Below are 8,471 nucleotides of genomic sequence, written 5' to 3' on the forward strand. Positions count from 1 at the left end.
AGGAAACATCATGGAACAACTCAATATCTAGTGGCTTGGAAACACCTCCCCTCCTCAGAAAATGAATGGGTCAGCAAACACCACGTTAAAGCACCAAAGCTGCTTAAGAGATTTCATACAGAATATCCAAACAAACCGAGTTAACATTTACATATGTTTTTTTCTTCTCTTTTCTTTTCTTCCCCTACAGATGGACACATCTTTTTTCTAAGGAGAGCGGACTGTCAGAATCCATTTATATCATATTCATAAATGGAATGTTTCAAACATTATTCCATGGATTCTGCCATCTCCCGAAGAGAAGAGGATAGATGTGTATTGAACCGGCAATAGGCATTTCAAAGGAAAGGAGAAGCCTTTTGAACTGGGGAAACAAAAGGGGGGGCTAGCATCTGGTTTTTGTCACGGAAGACAGCAATAAACAGGAAGAGTCCTAAGTTCCTTTTCCCCACGAGTTGGATGATACAAGAGAAAGGATGGGGGACTGACCAAATGGGGGTTAAGGGGGGTTAAACTGGGAACTCTTTATAAGGGTTTACTTCGTAGAATAATATTAAGTCCTGTCTCGTTCCTACAACCAAGCATGTCATAGTAAAGATTCTTTTTGGAATAGATTTGACTCCAAGAATTTTGTCTTCCTAAGACGTGGTTTGGGGTGGGTCCTGACAACACCTATGGATTGGCTCTGAATCGGACAGATGGAGTGGGGTTTGACTGGGTTATTTTAATCTATAGTCTTGCACAGGAAATCCTCAGATCCTGCCTTATTTTTCTCCTGTCAATACTGTCTAATAAAAGTTCCTGTTGAAACAATGCAAGTTGTTCTGCTTTCTTGGGAGGTTTAAATGAGGCAGGTCCTTACATTAGGCAGGATCTGCATAGTGGTCAACCTGGAGGGAAGAAAACCCCTACCACAGGGAGCATGCTAGCGATGTATAATCATGGCAGCAAGAAGGGACAGAGTGAGTACTGGGTGGAGGCCCCCCTGAAGACTTGCCTGAGTGATAGTAGCTCAGCCAATGAAGCAGAGATGGGTGAGAACCTCGCAAAGCCAAGATGGTTGATCAATGTGGGGAAGAAAGAGGAGTGGGAAGGAAAGTCCAAGAAAGTGACCCTCCACCAAGGCAGGGTGGAAGCAGGTAATGGAACAGTCACTCAACCACAGTGAGGAAGAAGATGAGAGACTGACCCAGTCTGACTGCTTCCTTAAACAACCCATAAGCCTGATGGTGGCAGCTTTCAAAAACCTCAAGGAGGAAGAAGCTGATCACTGCTGGGGCTCAGTCGAGAGAAGGCTGGAGGAGAAAGAGGAAAGGACAGCTCCCGTCTTCCATGCCCAGATTCGCATCGCTGGGGGGTCCTAAAAGGACCAAAGAGTCACCCTGGAGGGGTGTCCAGACAGAAGGGGCTTTTTCAGAAATGCAGGAGGGGCAGCAACCCCATTGTTAGTGCCTGCATTCCCTTTGTACCGGCTCAAGCCCAAACTCTACTTCATGACCACCCAGAGTTAGAGGAACTGTGAAAATTCATAGATAAAAATTTGGTGTGAGGCTTCATTCAGCTGGCGAGACCAAAGATGGCCACCCCAGTGCTGTTTCGTGAAAAGAAGGATGGGTCTCTTTGCCTCTGTGTGGATTATAGATCTTTGAATGGAGTATGTGTGAACAACACCTACCCCTTGCCACTCATGAAGGACATGCTAGCCCACCTCTCAAAGGGAAAGATTTTCTCTAAACTGGACTTGCGAGAAGCATACTACCATTTTAGAATAAAAAAGGAGGATGAATGGAAGACTGCATTTAACTGTCCCCTAGAATGTTTCCAATTCAAAGTGCTCCCCTTTGGGCTGCAAGGGGTGCCAGCTATCTTTATGCAGCTGATAAATGAGGTCCTTCCTGAGCACCTGTACAAGGGAGTTTTGGTGTACTTGGTGACATCCTAATTTATACCAAGATGAAAGAGGAACATGCCAAATTAGTCAGGGCAGTTCTGAATAAGCTCCGTGCAGCCCGACTCTATGCTAAACTCTCAAAATGTGAGTTCCACTAAGAAAAAATTGACTATTTGGGCTACCATATTTCCCATGAGGGGGTGGTGATGGATCCAGAGAAAGTGTGGGCTGTGCTGAAGTGGGTGCCACTGCACACCAGGAGGCAGCTGCAAAGTTTCCTGGGTTTCGCTAACTTCTATCAGCAATTCATCCCCTCTTTTGTGTAAATTGCACTCCCCATTACCAATTTGTTAAAAATGAAGGAGGAGGAAAGACAAAACCCACCCACCCATTGAAATTGACCATGGAATGCCATAATGAAAAATTAAAAAGGCTTTTCTCTGCCGAGCCGGTGCTTAAACACCGGATCCAAAGAAGCCATTTGTCATTCAGACTGATGCCAGTGACATAGCGGTGGGAGCAGTGTTACTCCAAGAAAATCAGGCCAGTTGCAACCTTGTGCCTACATCACAAGGAAACTCATGGAGACCGAACAAAGATGGGCAGTGTGGGAGAAGAAAGCATATACCGTGTGTTGGGCCCTCCTCACTTGGAGACACTTCCTGTAAGGGAACAAAATTCCCTTTGCTTCACAAAAATATTGAAGCACTAAAAACCCCTAGGAATCTGTACCCCAAGCAAGCTTGGTGGTCACAACACTTCCATCGATTCAATTTCACCATTCAGCATTTACCTGGGGGGGGGGACTTCTTAGCAGATGCCGTGTCAAGGATGCCACAATGCAATAGTTCAAAAGCCAAAGTAGTCACACCACTGTTACCCATGAAGCAACTAGCTGCTCCTGTCAACACGAGAGCACAGGCAAAGAGTCTGCCCCCCACCCACCCTCAGACAGTGCAGCAGGAGTGGAATTCAAACAAGCACTGGAGAAGGAAAGTGGTTCCTTAGCCACAAAAATCTCTGTTCAGTGAATAATGGACTGCTGTGGGTGTGGGGAAAACTATATATACCTGCACCTCAGAGGTTAAAATTCATGCAACTCTGCCATGATTTGAAGCTAGGTGGACACTTTGGATTCGTGAAAACCCTCCACCTGGTAAGGAGACAATTTTGGTGGCCATTCTGAAAGAAAGATGTTGAAGGCTATGTGGCTAGTTACCCCATTTGTGCAGCAGGAAAGCGGGGGCTAGGGAAAATGCCTGGCCTTTTACAGGCGGTACCAAGCTCTTCAGCACTTTGCAGAGAAATTTTATCATGAAGCTACCGGAGAGCACTGGAAATACTGTCATTTGGGTAGTGACAGACTTGTTCTCCAAACAGGCCCACTTTATACCGTGCCAAAAAATCCAAATTGCAAAAGCCTTGGCTAAGCTGTGCAGCACATCTATCAGCTGCACGGAGCCCCACAGCACATAATATCAGACAGGGGGGTCCAATTTACCTGAAAGCTTTTTTGGGGTCTACTAGGTACTGACCAGGGCCTGTACTGGCTACACCCCAATCCAGGTCGCTACAAGTCAGAGCTTCAACCTGATGCTTGAATTGCCAGCCAATGAACCCACCATCCCTTCGCTGAAGGAATGGATTACACAATTACAAAATATGTGGCCAGTAGTCAGAAAAGCATTAGATGAGGCTAGAGAAGCTTATAAAGTGCAGGCAGACAAGAAACAGGTGGAACCAAAGCCTTTTAGAGTGGGACACAGGGTATATCTCTCCACCAAGTTTTTGAAGTCCTTACAACCTTCAAAGAAACTAGGGCCAAATTTGTGGGACCCTTCCCCATCAAACGCATCATTAACCCTGTCACAGTAGAACTGGAACTACGCAAAACATTAACACAGGTTCAGCTGGTGTTTCACTGTAGTTTACTAAAGCCGGAGCCGAGCTCGCCCTTAAGGCCAACTGCGCCTCCTCCATCACAAGCTATTATGGTGGAAGAAGAGCAACACTTTGAAGTTAAAGAGGTTTTAGACTCCAGGAAACACCATGGGTCAACCGAATATCTGGTGGTATGGAAAGGCCTCCCAGCCTCCCAAAATGAGTGGGTACATAAAAAACATGTGAGAGCCCCTAAGTTACTTAACAGGTTCCACACTCACTACCCTGACAAACCTGACTAACCCTTGTGTTTCCTTTTATTTGCCTGTTATTATTTTGTCTTTTCCAGGTGGATCTAGACCCGTACAAATCGGGCTTCAGGCCCAGGTACAGCACGGAGACGGCATTGGTCGCTCTGGTGAATGATCTCTGGAGGGCTCGGGACAGGGGATATTCCTCTGTCCTAGTCCTTTTAGACCTCTCAATGGCTTTCGATACCATCGACCATGGTATCCTGCTGCGGCGCCTCAGGGGATTGGGAGTGGGAGGCACGGTTCTTCAGTGGTTCTCCTCTTATCTCCTGGGACGCTCCCAGTCGGTGTTGGCAGGGGGGCAGAGGTCGACCTCGAGGCCTCTCGTTTGTGGAGTTCCTCAGGGGTCGGTCCTCTCGCCTCTCCTGTTCAATATCTATACGAAGCCGCTGGGTGAGATCATTCGTGGTTTTGGAGTTGGGTATCATCAGTATGCTGATGATATCCAGCTTTTTTATTTTGACCCCAAACCACCCCAGTGATGCCCTCAATGCGATGTCCCGTTGCCTGGAGGCGGTTTGGGTCTGGATGGGGAGGAACAGGCTTCGGCTCAACCCTGACAAGACTGAGTGGCTGTGCGTACCAGCATCTCGGGAAATTCAGAATATTCCATCTCTTTCTATGGGGGGTGAGTTATTACCCACCGTAGATAGGGCTCGCAACTTGGGAGTCCTCCTAGATTCACAGCTTTCTTTAGAAGTTCATATATTAACTGTGACTAGGGGGGCCTTCACCCAGGTTCGCCTGGTGCACCAGTTGCAGCCCTATCTAGACCGGGATGCCTTGCGTACGGTCACTCATGCGCTCGTGACCTCTCGATTACACTACTGCAACGCTCTCTACATGGGGCTGCCCTTGAGGACCACTCGGAGGCTCCAACTGGTGCAGAATGCAGCCGCAAGAGTCGTGTTGGGAGTCTCCCGATACTCCCATGTTACACCTTCACTCCGTGAGCTGCATTGGCTTCCAGTTGTCTTCCGGGTGAGATTCAAGGTGCTGGTAATGACCTTTAAAGCCCTACATGGCATGGGTCCGGAGTACCTTAGGGAGCACCTGCGGCCGGCATCGACTTCCCTCCACCCAGTGCGCTCCCACAGAGAGGGCCTCCTCAGGGTGCCACCGGTCAGAGAATGCTGTCTGGTGGCCCCCAGGGGGAGGTCCTTCTCTGTGGGTGTGCCGGATTTGTGGAACCATTTACCAGTTGAGCTCCGGACGGTGCCCGACCTTCGCTCCTTCCGACGGGATCTTAAGACCTACTTGTTTGAACAAGCCGGCCTGGCCTGATGGGTTTTGGATTTTATTATTGCTTTTAACGTATTTTAACTTATTGTTCTAAGGTATTGGGCACTTTGTTTAATCTTTTCTTAATTTTTGTATCCTTGTATTAGTATTTATTGCCCTGTTCATCGCCCTGAGTCCTTCGGGAGAAGGGCGGTATACAAATAAAATAATAATAATAATAATAATAATAATAATAATAATAATAATAATAATAATAATAATAATAATAATAATAATCTTTCATTTTTCTCCTCATTTTTGGGTTCTGCCATTCTGATGGGGGGGGGACCTACGGGTATTCTGCAGTGTATTTCCTTTGCTTTGTTCCTTCCTCTTTGAAGTAACTTTTTTGGGGTGAGAATGGAATATGCCTCCGGCTATCTGCCTTATCTCCAGGCAGAGGGAAGAAGCTGCGGAGAAACTTGATGACCTTGAGAGTGGCACCTTATCGGTTCTTTCCCACAACAATTTGACACCTATAGATTGGCCAGATGGACATTTGGGGTGGGATTTGACTGGGTTCTTTTAATCTATCATTTCATGCAGGAAATCCTCAGCTCCTGCCTTATTTTTCTGCTGTCAATAACTTTCAGTAAAAGTTCCTGTTGAAACAATGCAAGTTTCAAGAGCTCTGCTTTCTTGGGAGGTCTAACTGAGGCAGGTCAACACAGTCTCTCTTTTTCTGTAGTTTTTTTCCCTCTTAAATCATTAAGAATTTAAAATTTATAAAGAATTAAAATAAGTAAATTGTTTTGAAAAATTGAAAAAATTGAAAAAGATTTTATTAAAAAATTGAAAAAGCATTTTAAAATTGGAAAACATTTAAAAAATAAAAAAATAAGAATTTTATAAAAAATTGAAAAAAGAATTTTAGAGTAGAAAAAGTTTTAAAAATTGGAAAAAAAATAAAATTAAAAATAATTGAAAGTTGAAAACAAGAAGATTAAAGATCATTTTTAATCTATATGCTGAGTATATATTAAGATAAGCTGGATTGAAAGAAAATGAACATGATTTTAAAACTAGAGGGGAAAAAACATCCATAATCTGTGCTATGCTGATGAGTATAACACTACTGTGTAGCCAAAAATTTTAAAACATCTGTGACCTCTAATAGAAAAAGGTCAAGGAGCACAGTGAAGAAATGGGACTAAAATTAAATATAAGGAATACCAAACTAAAGATAACAGGTTGAACAACCAACCTTAGAACTGATCATGAAGACATAAAAGTGGTAGTTTTTTCCTGTTAGGATCAGTTATTAACAAGAAAGTAACTGTTAATAAAGAAATGTGCCATAGACTTACATTTGATGGAAAAGGTATTTAGATGCCATGATATGTCTATACTTGCAAAGATCACTATCATGCAAAAGGCTTCTCTGTGACTCTCTATGAAAGGGAGACTTGAACTTTAAAGCAGCAATATGGGAAGAACATTGATGCTTTTGAACCCTGGTGTTGGAGAACACTCCTGACAATACAATGGACAGCCAAGAAAACAACAAATACATAATCAAACAAATCAACCTAAAGTTCTCATTCAAGGTAAATATGACCAAATATGACAATATTATGCAAAGACCTAGCTCTACAGAAGACTCTAATGCTGGGAAAGATGGAAGGAACCAAAATCTATGCTGTTGCTAGAGCTGATAGCACAAAATCAACCAACACCCATCCACCAAGATTGCCCCCCCCCTAAGGTTACAGTAGCCATGAAGCTCTGTTTATGTGAAGCCAGTCTATCCCTAGAGATAAGAGCACCAACTAATATGGCTGTAAATTGACCTTTGGATTGCCCAGCAGTAATTTAGGAGTTAGCGCCAAGCCCAGCGAACGAGGCACACGAAACGTCGGCTACAGGTGGTGAAGCCCTCCCCTCAAGAGGGGGAAGGTAGCGTGGTTCCAGCGCTTCCTTCCTTACCTTATCGTATAACACTTTATTTACTCCTGGCTGTTTCCTTCTTTACGTTCTCCAGATGGTAAGCAGCCTCGGAAACGTGCTGAAAAAGCTAACCGGGGATCATCACAGTCTACAGCGTCAGCTGTGCCGTTTCACTACGCGAGGAAAGTAGGTTTGAAAGATTTTGCCCCCTTGTGGCCAGCTATTACTGTACCCTTCCTACTTCCTCGTCAAATTCATTATGGAACGCCTCGCCCCGGCTGCGTCCAGAGAAGGCTTTTATGGGACAATCACTCTGCGCGCTTCAGTCAAGGAATTGAACGGGAGGAGTAGGGAAACACGATCTAAACTTCGCTGTTTTCATAGAGTTCCCTGTAGTACTCATCACAAAAGGCGTTGTGTAGTTCCTTCCAACTTTCCATTCATACAGTCTGTGATAAGGAAAAGTCCCAAAGAGCAGCAGTGGAAATCCACACTGCAAGTTTTAAATGGTAATTTTTTTCTACCCTACTGGTGAAAATTCCCCCAATAGCACAGAGCATTGCACATTAAAAGTCTTCTCTGGAAATGTCCAATGCTTTCTCCATGTTTTCATACCAGAAAAAAATCTTAAAAGGCACACTGCACAGTACTTTTTGATTGGTAACAAAACGATCCCTTTACAGTCCAATAATGGTGCAATATCAATATATCCTTGTTGGTTATATCTGTCTTAAGTTATTTCACCAACTGCTTTTTATTGGGTGTCTTCTGATCTCCTCCATTGATTTATGGCCATGATATGCAGGAACAACAGCACTGAGTAACACTTCTCTGCCTTCTGTTTGTACATTAACTCATTTCTACTAATTATTATTTAAGTCACTTGAGTAAGCAGTGTACAAATAATTATAATAAAAAAGCTATAACTAAGTTTTTATTTCCAGGCTAGCTCTCTGCAGGTATAAAGTTTTAGCAGCACCAGTTGACACAGAAAAATTAACTTCAGAACTTGCTTCTTCCTCTTCTCTCTAATTACATGGGTCTTCCTTACAGTTTTACCAAAAAGACAAGCAACAGGGAAAGCAGCCCACAGTGCCTCTATTGTATGGAAAGCTAGAGAGTTTCATTGAAAAAGGTAATGTCTCTTTGGCTTGGTTTACATATGGCTAGCAGGCATGTCAAACTGCCGGCAATGGGGGAAAAGTTGCAATATGTCGTGC

At 44.1% G+C, this 8,471-nt stretch overlaps 1 protein-coding gene across 1 annotated transcript in view; it reads right to left on the minus strand.

The window, feature by feature from the left end:
- Positions 1-7,419, minus strand: part of CYP4F22 (cytochrome P450 family 4 subfamily F member 22) — a gene marked incomplete at its 3' end in the record, with an annotated part of 145,548 nt that extends 138,129 nt beyond the window's left edge. Inside the window, exon 1 of the mRNA XM_081317912.1 lies at positions 7,291-7,419. The remainder of the gene's footprint in view (positions 1-7,290) is intronic.
- Positions 7,420-8,471: the final 1,052 nt, after the last annotated feature.

This window comes from Vipera berus, assembly GCF_964194415.1.
Source record: "Vipera berus genome assembly, chromosome: 2".
Classification (NCBI taxonomy): Eukaryota; Metazoa; Chordata; class Lepidosauria; order Squamata; family Viperidae; genus Vipera; species Vipera berus.